Here is a 13,237-nt window from a genome sequence, read left to right as displayed (position 1 = left end):
ACGAACTTGCCAGCGCTCAATATGGTCATATCTTAAAATATACTCGTAGAAGAAAGAGAAAAGAATTCATTCTCTTATAGAATTTTCTAGGACAGCAATTCATAATAACTATTCATTCCTTGTGGGTGAATCGAAATTCCTCTTCCTGGTTTTTCCCTTTCAGTCATTTCAGATCCTTCCTACGTGATTTTGTAGGCATTGCTCACAAAGTATTCCTGGTGAGAATTTTATAGGGTAGTTCACCATTGCTTTCCCTAACCCCCCAATTTTATCTGGGCTCAGGACCGGCATATGTCTGGGACGTATTCACGACTGTAATCCATGTGTGTTCACTGTGCCGGTTTGCCTATTCTAGGGGATGAAAAACTCTACCTCCATATGAGACCGGCTAACTCACCTTTAGTCGAAAGAGGTTCCTCAGATAAAGGTTTCTCACGTCACTGACGGGAATCGAACCCAGGTCTTTCCGTCCAAAGGGCTTCGTCTATACTGACTGAGCTACGGAGTGTCCTAAATTCCTCAGATAATGCTTATTTACTTTTGGAATAATTTCGCATTTGAAAGGGACATTTTCTAGTCGATAACTTCTTATAATTCATAGATAAAGGTGTGTATAGCACAACTATAAACATAGCCAAACAGCTGCATGAAATAAAAGATTTTCTTTTATTTCATGCAGCTGTAAGTAGACTTCACGCTGTAGGTAGACTTCACGTCTAATAAGTAGACGTGAAGTCTACCTACTAGACGTGAAAATATGGCAGGCAAAACATTTTATGACGTGTTTCTAACCCTAACTAGTAATATTCGAAGACCAAATAAAGTATTGAGAGGGAGACAAATTGAAATTATAATCCTTTCCATTACTAATGGAACATCATGACACTTTCCTCAAAAGCACTTACTTGCATACCATAAAATTAATTTTATTTTATTACAAAATTTCTTTTTGTTAATGCTATCTTCATCTTTCCCTATAGTACGTTTGCGTGAGGGTAGCCTGCGGGTATTTTTCTGGCTCGTGTCTCGCTATTTTTCATCTATATTAGTGAGATAAAAATTGCCTTGACATAGGCTAAAGATGCATAAAAGATTTCACTTTAGAAACAAAAGTATTAGACTTTTCTCATTTCTCCATACGTACTAGAACTGAATTTGTATAAAGAACAACTGGTATGGCGTTGCTTTCACAATCGATCCTTTTCATAAAAATATTAGAAATTTAGGAAAATTTTATTCTGGAAAATTATAATTGGTTTATTAAAGCCGTAAGACTTTTTTTGGCTAATAAGGCATCGAAGTTCATTTAATCCTTAAAAAAAAAATTAAAAATTGACATTTGCATTCCACTTCTAAAATTAACAAAAAAGCATCTTCTGTATCACATTGCATACTTTATTAATTATTATCTGATATTGTCTTTTGGAGAAAAATGAGTCAGGCTTAACAAACAGCACACAATCCCAATTAAAAAAATAGCTTTTCACACAAATATTTTATATTAAATGCTATTGAAATCTCTAAATATTTTGTATGAAGTAACGGCATATCTGACAAATTTAATTGAATTGTAATTATTTTTAGCTAAAATAAGAATTCCTTATTTCCTGAAACGAAAGTAAAACACAACCCAAGGAAAACAAAACAAATTTTAAACATATTCATGAAATACATTGAAATTAGGAAATTTTATTTTGTAGTCTTTTTCAAAGAGTAGTTTATTTACTATAAGTTTAGCAACAAATTAAAAATAAAACAGTACTGCGTTGGAAAACAAGAAAGAAGAGTCAAACTTCTTTCAAAGCATACATTGTTTTCTTCAAAATAATCCATCGTCTTTTGATTAGATGGCAACAAGAAGTACTAAGTAATTTTCTTGATCTTCTCTTTTGTCATCCGCTACTTTTTCTAATCTCTTTTTTTTCTAGCCTTTTGGGGGAAAGTCTTAGAGATACCCACAAATTCCTCTGATGTTTCTAGTGATATAAACAAGCCCATACGTAGTTTCAAATCGATATCCGAGACAAGTTAAATTTGATAAACTTAACTTCGGCATTCCGTGACTTGCTATTTGTAAGAAAAATATACTTAAACAATGAGAAAGGAAACACAATAGTAAATTGTATTTAAGAAAGGAAAAATGCAGAAAAGATAAAACATCCTCATTATTACAAACTTAATAATATAGTATTATTTATTTTGCATATCTTTAAATTGAAAATAAAATTGTTTTAAGAAAATAAACGTCATGATAATAAGATTGAATTAAATTCGTTGTTTCGTTTATCATGTTATAAATAAATAAATAAATAAATAAAATCTTCTAACGCCTTCTTTTATTCTTCAAAGATAACTTTGGAACTCTTTTGGGATTCCTTTTTGGATTTAGATTATTTTTTATGACGACCCCACACATGAAAAGTCACAAGACCTATAACACTACAGTGCCATGTGAGGACAAGAGATGAAGTAGAATATGTAGCCTGTTGAGATTTTTTTTTAAAGAGTGAGAGGTTATACTCAGTGGGAAAAACAGTATGGAAGGGGAGATTGTACCAAAGGATGGTGGAAACTGGTGAGAAGGTGGAAACTGGCTTCGAATACATCGAAGCTGAACAGCATATGGGTATTGGCCAGTAGCTGTTCTAGTTCTTACATGGTTAGAAGAAAGTGGAGGAATGATAGCGGCCAATTTACAGGAGCAACGTCCATGAACGTATCTATAGAAATGGCACAGAATTGAAACAAAACGCTTATGATAAAGTGATTGAAGGGAACCTGTGGGGGAAGGGTCGTCTATTAAGCGGACTGCCCTCTTCTGAATATCATCAAGAGTTCTTAGGGAGGTCTTGGGTGTTCCACATTAAACGTGGGAACAGTATTCTAAAGTTATTCTGATCTGAGACATAAAGTATTAGCAAATGAGAGGAAGAAAAGTGATTTTAGAACGAAAAAGAACACCAAGCTTTTTAGAAGCTAAGGAAGGCTATGTGAGTAATAAGTTTGTGTCAGGATGAACTGGTTGAAGCAGTCGACCTAAAGTGAGAAAGCTCATTTTAATAGGACACTGGAATGTTATCAAAAGTGAGAGAGCATGAGGTAGGATTTTTCGTGCAGGTAATAAGGCAGACGCGTTTTTTTTGGCATTGAAATTTACTAAGTTGTATTCACCTCATTTCAGGATGTTGAGGAGGTCAGTATTCAAGTCACTGGTTATGAAAAATCTGGAGGTATCTAACATTAGGCTACTCCAGGGTTTATTGAATGTTTAAGAGAAATTAGGAGTACTCTCATCGGAAGCTGGGAATAGGATTTGAAGTCAGTCAGTCAGAAAAGAGGTCATGTGAAGAGTTGGGACAATTGAGGTGGACTGTGATCGTGGAGGATGCCAACTGAGGTTCTGTTAGGAAAAAGAGATCAAGTTTTGATGTCTGTAAATGGCCGTGTATAGCACTAATGTTATGCTTCGAATGTTGGTGAAATAGATATAAATGTTTTTAATGTTATTTTTGGTGGGCGATTGTGTGTTAGGGCATATTTTTATTATTTGTTCCAATTTGTTTTATATTTTTCTGTTTATAGATATTTTATTAATTTTATGGGATATTTTTTCTCCGCAGTTAAAATGCTAGTATTTTTATGATTATAAAGAGAGCTGCACAACTTCGTTCATTTGTATTCCAAAATTCACAAAAAAAAGCTAAAAAATGCACACATGGTAGGATGAGGTAGGATTTTTCGTACAGGTAATAAGGCAGACATTTACAGAAAAAAATCTCAAGAGAGGTAATATGCATCTGAAAAATCGCATCCTGTAACAGAATCATCTTGCACGTCCAAGAAAACACAGAAATCAGAAGTTATCGCTATTCACGAAGGAGCGGTTTTCCATAAACCTGTGATACCAAGAGGAACGACAATTAAAGGTGAAGAAGAGTTGAAGGAGAATTAAAACAGTGTGAACAGAAACTGGGAGAGTGAACTGGATGAATAACATACTTCCACTACTCGATATTTTCTTTTGGTAGAAAAACCTGGACCTGGCAAGAACCTAATAAACTCCTCCAGAATTACTGTATTTTCTCAGAGTCGAAATATGTTGATGGTGGTGATGGTAGTGTACGTATTTCTGAAATACACTCTGGTGGATTAAAATATAACAGTTGTGTAACTTAGAGTAATTTACCGAATGCTTTGTAAAATGAATTAAAAATGAATGCCTGATTAAAAACTATCGTTCAATGTTTAAAATGTGTTACAGGTTCAAATTAGTTACTAACTTTAACAAAAGACCGAAATGTTATCTCTTTTGCCTCACGTCTTTTACTATTTTTTCATGTCTTTTGCTCGTGCTTGTAAAATGCCTTTTCAGAATTTAAGCCCATGTTCGAGTATAATTGATGCTACATGCCTTTTTACTCATAGATTAAAACGAACTTTCTGTTAAACTCACTGTTCAAATATGATATGAAACACTTCCTTCAACATTTAATTCTTGCTTGATTTCATTGTTTTCTTTTACTTCCGATATTTTACTCCTCTGGTGTATGATAATACTTCCCTTGTTTTAATTCAGTCTAGCATAAGGTTAATTGACTAATGAGATACAACGGAAGCCAATAGCAAAATAGAAAAAGTAATATTTAGGAATCTGAAATTACTTTAAATCAAACATGATAACTAAATGCAGGCGAATGATTAGTGGGTTAGCTTGCTTACACGGTCTCTTTAAAATCTTTATGAGCTGAAAACTATACATTTTCTCCTTCACCTTAACGTTTTATGTTGAATGGCCTGTAGTTACCAAATAACTTGGTTTTATATAACCTGATTAATGCTCTGATAGGTCGATTAATCCTATCCGCATAGTTTACAATAATGGGAAATTATGTGTATTCTCTGATTGGGTTTGTCTGTCTTGAGGGATGAAAATTGGAGCTTCCAAACACTCAAACATAAAAAAGATAGCTTTATGTTTAAGTTTGTAATGTCTTTTTTTCTTGGATATATAATAAAATATATATAATCAGGGGGTTGGTTACAATGTGAAGTTTTACTAAAGCATTCAATTTACAAAAACAGAAAACCGTAAATTTTGTTGGAATATTCAAATGTTATTCTTGAATATTCACCGAGTCCAGGAAAATCGAACAATCATCATCATAATCAATAAATAAGTCTTAGAGTTTAGGCATATTTCTATAAATGGTTAGGAATTGTTAGAAGACAAGTTAATATACTTAGTTACAAGAATTGAATGTATAAATATTTACTGTATATATAAAATGAAAATTATACCGAAAATATTTAAATTATATAAAGCCGAGAAATTTAATATAATATTTAAATTATACTGAAAAGATGTTCAAGGTTTTTCCACGTGTTTTCTTATAGGCAACAAAATAATTAACATTCTGCATATTAGTCTAGTTTAACAAATTCAACATGTGAACATTAATAGTTTCATTCTCTTTCATTATCTTTAGTAATTAGTAAAGAAAGATGGTTAGCTGTTGAATACAACAAATTCACAGTTGCATGCTACTGAATAAGCTTCCACAGTATGACAAGCGGAAATATGTTGTTTTGCAAAACTAAGTCATTTTTTAGGCTTAATTGTCAACTAATCAAATTCTACATATTTCCTTCATGAGAACATCAAGTCTGGCATAATAATAATCATGTTTTTCTTTCAGAAAAGATTAAAAAATATATACCATAAAGGAAAGCTATGTTCGATTACGAACTCAAAACTCGAATGCTGAACAAGTAAACAATACTTTATTTCGAATTGCTGTTATACATTTCATAACATGTGAATAGTGATTATTATCTTTGTTTGGTAATAATAATATTTTACTCAGGATTTTTCCTGACTAAGAGTGGACATGCCACCACAAATCAATTCCCTTTGATTTTGGGAAAAAAAATGAAGTTTTAGATTACAAAATTTGTCAAACAGTAAAACGTCTTAAAAGATATTTTAAAGATTCACAAGATAAATCTATCTTGCGAAATCACAAGATAGATTACTTTCTGTAGATGGAAATGAGAAGCGAAGAAGGTGAAGTTATATGACCTCAGAGAAATGTGGGAGATGGTTAGGGAGAATGTCCTGAAACCCAGTTACATCATTTGCGATTGTTTAAGGTAATCCTGAAATTACAGAAAATAATCGAAATTTATTGACAAGTAGTTTTTACCATTTCCAGGTTTTACTTCACTTTGGAACCAAGTGAATAAAAGTTTCAATCTAATATTTTGAAGTTGCATAAGTATAAATATTAATACACAGAAGAACTGGATTAATTGAAATAATGAACTAGCAAGACGTTTGCTACGCGATATTGAATTCGTGTGTGTGTGTGTGCATAATTTTTCACATAATTCATTACTTCTATTTTCTTGGTACAACTTCTGCTAAACATTTTCTACAAAAAATCGTTTTTTTTTCTTCTTTTATTTTTGTAGTGGTGACCGCGATAAATGGGCTCTTGTTCGTGCGATGATGCAAGCTTACGAAGATTGGCCAGACAAAAAGTGAAGTCTCAACAGGTAAGTGTTTCAAGTAAAATGTAAAGAGGCTATGACTGGCAAGAGTACTCTAACTTTTGACTGATACAGTTTGCCAGAAAAAGACCAAATAAAATCATCTTGGAAATACAAACATATATTCTTATATGTAATACACAAAATTATCCACCTTTTTGGAAGTATTGATCTGAAGTTAGATTGAAATTATAATAATCATCTTTTTTATTATTATTTCTATTTTAATTCTACGCATTTGGTGACTAAATTCTATATACTTTTCCCTCAATTGTATTTACATTTTTTTCCCCAAAAAACATACAAAAGAGGAGCAACTATTATAGATGACGGCAGCAAAGAACAAAAAGAAATCGACCAGAAGTAAAACAAAAGATAATGTCATCCCGCTTCCAACTTAAATAAACCATTTAAATAAACGTAACAAGAAAAACCAAGTAAATATTCATTTCCTTGTTATTTAAATTGTCACAACACACTGTCAACTGATTTTGGAATTGTGAAAAGTCAAATTAGCAGAACTAAATATGAAAAAAAAAAAAAAACAGTTATTTGTTCTCTTTTATAGCAAGGTATACGCAGAATACTTCGAAGTTAGTATTATTGAAAATTTAAAAACTATTCAGCAGATCGTTTTAAAAATTGTATTAAATCTTGACACTTCGCCAACTTTCCCTAATTTTTCTGCTATACATACAATGTAGTATTCATGTTAGTTTTTAGAAATTTCATGATAACGGTGGCGCCACTGTTTCCTTTTTCATTAAGCGACATTTCATTCAGAAAAAAAAAAAAACAACAATGGAAATTTCCTGATATATAATATAAATGGAATTTATTTAAAAAAATACTTGAGCATACGAAACTCATAAATATCATTTAATAAACATTACTAGTTGATTCCTCAAAAATGAGTGATCAATAAACGATGTATTGTTGAATTAAATATCGTTTAATTTTTGAGGTTTTTAATCATGTGATATAAGTGCTATCCTTCACAAACGAAAATTCAAAAGAAAATTCAGTAAAGAGTGAATGCTCTTTCGAAATATATTTTTATGACTGATAAGTTACGTATATATGCACGCACACGTACGCTGTATATTAGCTAACTTGTATAAAAACCTTATTTAAAATCAAGAGGAAAAACAAGACAAACAGAAGTTTCATATATCCTTTCGCGTATTATCTAACATAAACAGTTAAACTCAGACATAAACAGCAAGTAAAGGGTCATTGATTAATGACCCCTTTCTTAATTGTTTATGTGTGATTTTGTAATGAAACTATTTCTGTATCGAGAGAATGTAATCTTAAAAGGAAACATAATTCCAAAACAAGCTCCGAAGATAATTTTAAAGGTCTCAGAGAATAGATAAGATTTAAAATATTAAAGCGGCTTTGGCTGATCAACAGATGTTTTTGCACAAACAGCGCTAAGAAACCAATAAGATTGCTCAAAACAGTTTGATCGATTTCCTTCTTGGAAGTTAAAAAAAGATTTTCGAAGAATTTGACCTTAAATCAATAAAGGCTAAGTGGAATATCAATTGGTGTCTGAGAAGGATTAAGTCGAACTTATAAGCAAAGTTTAAATTCATTTTGAAGTTATCTGATGAACGTAGAGATGATTGGCGTATTTAATGCTGAGAAAAGTCGCAGACTACACCGATCAAATCCACTCAACTTCTGTATAAAGTTCGCTGTTTGGAGCAAATTTATATAAACTTTTCTTTAAAAAATTACTTCTAAACATGAGTATTGGGTATATTGTATTGTGAAAAATGCAGAAGAAGAAAAAAAGCGGAATAGAATCTCACACTTTGGATATAATTCAAAATTATATCAAAAATGTGAGATTGATTTATTAATCTGTCGGGATTATTTGGCTAAATGAAATTGAATGCCATGTAGACGTTACACTTTATCAGGTGAGATGAAGATTATTTAATCAAACGGTAGTCAATTCAAAAGTATGGCAAACTCAAATAAAGAAAGAAAATACTGTACTTATACTTTTCTCATTCAATTTTTCTTCTGTTAACATTAAATTCGTCGACCTGTTACTACCAATATCATAAAACCCAATTTTCGTTATAGGCGATGAAATTATCTACAGTAGATGGTGTAGAAAAAAAAAATCCAATTTCCTGATTTAAAAAAAAGTAGTATGCCAAATTCACTTGAAACCGATTATCTCCATTAGGACATGGTTCTAGCATTTTAGAGAGGATTCAAATTTAATTCTTCAGACACAAAGGATATCATTATCGATTTTTCGAGTGAAAGACTATAATTTTCCTGCATTTAGATTTGATTGTTTGAAATTAGGGAAGAAGCAACTATGGCTCTATGGTCGAATGGTTAGAGTATCCGCTCACCATCCAAAAGACTGAAGATTCGTATCCCAATGGGTATGAATGTTTGTGACTGTTTATATGGAAGCCGAATTTCATCGCTGTGAGACCATCTTCCCGCTTATTGGAGACCCGAAGTGTCGTGATAATGTTTCATGTTTGGTCTCAAGAGCAGGGTTCAAGAACTATGTAAAAAATAAATAAAATTAAATTAGCAAAAATTAATGAAAATATTAAAACATCCCTAGTTCATCCATGGTGCAAATGTATTATGGGTTCCATTCGTGGGTGGGATCCACAGAAATAGAACACCTCTAAAATCTTCCCCACAGGGTGCAGACAGTACTTTTTTCCCGTCTTTCCATCTTTTCTCTGGTCTTTTCCTTTACCTATTGCTATACATGTCTCCATTCTATCAGTGATTCTCACCATCACATGAGAGGGGTGTTACACCAAAGCATATTTCTCTTCATTTTGTTCAATTATCTATTCATTTGTGAACCGTATCTTTAGTTAAATTCCACCATTCACTACTAAATGGTTAAAGGTAAGACAGATTGGTGAAAAGCTTTCCTCAATTTTCAAGTAATCTTGCTTACTTGATATAATCCTACCTGGTTGTATTCGTTTTTTTATTTCCTCCATTTTCCCTTTTTTCTTATTTTTATATTTTGTTCTAAATAAACAGTCGTGAAGACGAGACTTGACCTTTTGTTGTACAATCTCGTGCAGGGCGCAAAGAACATTTATAAAGATTTTCGATGTGAGTGAGCTGTTATGGAAGGTAGAAAGGTTTTAGATTGTCGCTCCACATGACAGATAAACCGACAAGAAAAAAAGTACAGCAAAACTTTAATTCCTTTCTCGTAGTTCGAATCCAACCAATTTCAAATAAATATGGAATCTATTTTCTCCGTTTTCAGTTCTTCCAACCAAAATACATCTATTGTATATTAGTTGCAATTATTTTCTTCACATGCAGAAAACATTTTAATTTATATTGTTTTTAAAATCAAAGTGCTTCCTTCACAAACGATGCGTACCTAACTGCGGACCTCCGTAGCTCAGTCGGTATCAAATATGTGACTGGTTAGGAAGATCTCAGCCAGAATTCCTTTTGATATACAAAGAACCTTTATGATAAAACTTCAGCAGCCTTAGAGGTAGAAGATTTGACTTTTACTCACAGAACCTCGGATTTTTTCATCTCATAAACTAATCAGAAGAATATACCAAGTTAAAATACACTAATATACTTGTAACATAAAGTGCTTGCAAAGACGTCAAAGGACACCCCCATGGGCAAGATGCATCGTACCATGTAAGTTGCTTTGTAGCCGGTACAAATTGAAGGATTATGATACTCCCAAGTCAGTGCAACTGTGGCCGGGTGAAATGGCTATGAGAAGGGAACAGACGGTGTTTGAAAGAGGCGTTGTGATAGAATTGCTATTGCAGGCCGATTTGCAAATTGTTAACAAATTGGCCATCCCACGTCAAAAATCAGTGATACCATACTGAGATGGAAGCGTAGGGAGTCAACTGCAAAAGTGCTACCCGCAGTCGAAGACCCACCACACTCATCGAACGTGAACATAGAGTGCTAAGAATGATAATATGTAAAAACCGGCATTCGTTGCCTGGCACGTTAAAAGCGTAGTTCCGGGCATCGCCTGGAACATCACTCTGCACATAAACATTTACAATGGCTCACAACATGAGTTTTCATGGTAGGACTGCAATATGCAATCCCCATATTACCCGAACCAACATGATACGTCGTCTTCAGTGTTGTAAAAAGGTGTACATTGGGACGTGGAAGCTTTGAAAATTGTGCTATGGAGCGACGCATCACGCTACACCCTCTACCGAGCAGATACATGGTTGTGTAGAATGCTCGGTGAACATCTCTTACCAGAGTGCGTAACTCTGAAACATCACTCTGCACATAAACATTCACAACCTTGGCTCACAACATGCGTTTTCATAGTAGGACTGCAATATGCAAGCCCCATATTACCCGAACCAACATGAAAGGTCGTCTTCAGTGGTGTAAAAAGCGTGTACATTGGGACGTGGAAGCTTTGAAAACTGTGCTATGGAGCGACGAATCACTCTACACCCTCTACCGAGCAGATGTACGTGGGTGTGCTCTGTGAACATCTCTTACCAGAGTGCGTAACTCTAACTATGAAATTCGGAGGTGGCGGTGTGATGGTATTGTATCGTATGGTATGGTATGGTATGGCCCTGGTTTGACCTCAGACCTCTGATTGTGGTGCCACGAACATTCTACTCCGACTGAGAGGTATCTGAACATACTGGACAATACAATTCTCCCTACTTGGTGGCGTTTCTAAGGAACTGACCATTGTCTCTTTTAGCAATGAACCATGTCATAAGGCTGCTACTGTAACTACGTGGGTTGTGGACATGAACATCACCATATTAGTCTCCACAAAGCCGTGATCAATCCTACTGAATATCTTTGGGACGAACTGGAGCATCGTATGGAGTCAAGGGACCCCACCTTACAACAGTGCAGGACCTCATTGCATGTCTACAGGAATAATGGTCCAAAATTCCCATTGATTGCTGTCATACGCTTGTAGAAAGTATGTTTCGTAGATTGCTGCAGTCATCACAGCGAAAGGAGGTCCTACATCTTATTAAGGTGGGCGCCATGGCTGTTTGTTCTTCACAGCATGGTGTCCGTTGACTTATTTCCAAACAGTGTATATGCAATACATAATAATAGACTAGAGCATATCTGTTGGTGTTTTCTTATTGTATAATCTATTATCATGTGACTGTCTTAAATAAATTCAGAGATTCATTATTATATTTTGTTTGTTTGTTTTTCAGATAAACTGAATGAAGGAGGTTTTACTCCGCTTCAAGAGCTTATCGATTCTCTCTCTCATGATTTTCGTCTACGCTCAAAAAAATGCTTGATTCCAGTATTCATCATTTAGACCTTCCATATGAAATTTGTATCAAATCAAAAATATGAAAAAATCATATTTTTTCTTTCTTTAAATGAATGTAATTATTACTGAAGAATAATAAATTTTTCATGGATATCTATTGATAACTAAAACTTTCATTATTTTGATAATAATAGAAACAATGTGCTATATTGAGAGGAAGGTAACAAAAGAATTATTATTATTACTAAGAGAACACCCTTCACTTACCAGCCTACCTGCCCAAACATATGAGTACAGATGAAAAAAAAAAAAAAAAAACTGAATAACGAGACACGGAACAAATGTCGAGAAAAATATTGAAAGCAACATGCACATTCAAGGGTTATTTAAATTAAAAGTGAACAAATTCTTAGAACTCGGTAATTGAGTGAGTGTCTCAAGATAGCATAAATAGCATTCACTAAAATACGATTATAGAGAAAGAAATTAACTTACCATCAAATTGTACGAATATCAAATTCGATTACAGAAAAAGACTATTACTTTCGTGGCATTTTCACGGCACAGAAAACAGCTGGATTGTCTCTTCATTGTCTTGGCCAGAGTATCGGTTAACTACGTGATGCATACAATGATATGCATCATCTTGCCAAGATCAGGCATTCTCACACTGCTCATTTTTATCTAAAGAAAAAAAAAATCTACATATTTGTTTATTAAGTACATTTTCAAGATATTTTGAAATCATAGATCAAACTTATAGATCATCCTCAATGAACTGATAACGCAAAAAAGTAGAATAACAACAGCGGATTTCTAAAACGAAACTAACCAGGTGCTAGTGTGATATAGTACACTGGTGTCCAAAACCTAAGGGCGAACACTATTTCTGAAGATTACAATCCCAAATTTAGATGAATCAGCATGTGCAATTTGTATAATTGACCATTTCGAGTAGAAATCTTCAGTTATACATTCAAATTTCCGAATTGCGCGAAAACGGGTCAAGTGGTAGCACTCAACAGTATAAAAGGCAAAAAGCTATGCTAAGCGAATTTGTTTAAAGGAAGCTCTTTTCGTAAAGGAATAAAGTTGCCAACTTGAATGTCTTGTAATTTCTCAAAAACATTACTAGATAATTTCATGCGGAGAAGAAATACTGGAAAGCTTGAAGAAGGCCGCAGAATTACTGATATTGCCAGAGAGTTTGAAATCTCACATAATGTTGTAGCCAGGCTCTTGGCGACGTTTCAAACAAATGGTTTGAAATAAACCTCTGGGAGACCTCTTAGCAAACGCCTGGAATCTGTCCCAGATTCGCTAATCGTCTCCGCTCTACCGAGGAGCACGAAGACAGATTTTTAGTTACAAACACAAGACGTAATCGACGCGCCACAGCAG

General features: G+C 33.7%; 1 long non-coding RNA gene across 1 annotated transcript in view; it reads left to right on the top strand.

Moving 5' to 3' along the window:
* LOC150093854 (uncharacterized) overlaps positions 1–11,996 on the top strand; it is a 36,456-nt gene extending 24,460 nt beyond the window's left edge. Inside the window, exons 2-3 of the long non-coding RNA XR_016550342.1 lie at positions 6,472–6,555; positions 11,772–11,996. This is a non-coding gene — a long non-coding RNA (uncharacterized LOC150093854). The remainder of the gene's footprint in view (positions 1–6,471; positions 6,556–11,771) is intronic.
* Positions 11,997–13,237: the final 1,241 nt, after the last annotated feature.

Source organism: Typopeltis vanoorti, chromosome 23 (genome assembly GCF_054136105.1).
Source record: "Typopeltis vanoorti isolate ZY-2024b chromosome 23, IOZ_Tvanoo_1.0, whole genome shotgun sequence".
Taxonomy (NCBI): Eukaryota; Metazoa; Arthropoda; class Arachnida; order Uropygi; family Thelyphonidae; genus Typopeltis; species Typopeltis vanoorti.
This window is presented reverse-complemented; position numbering and strand designations above follow the sequence as displayed.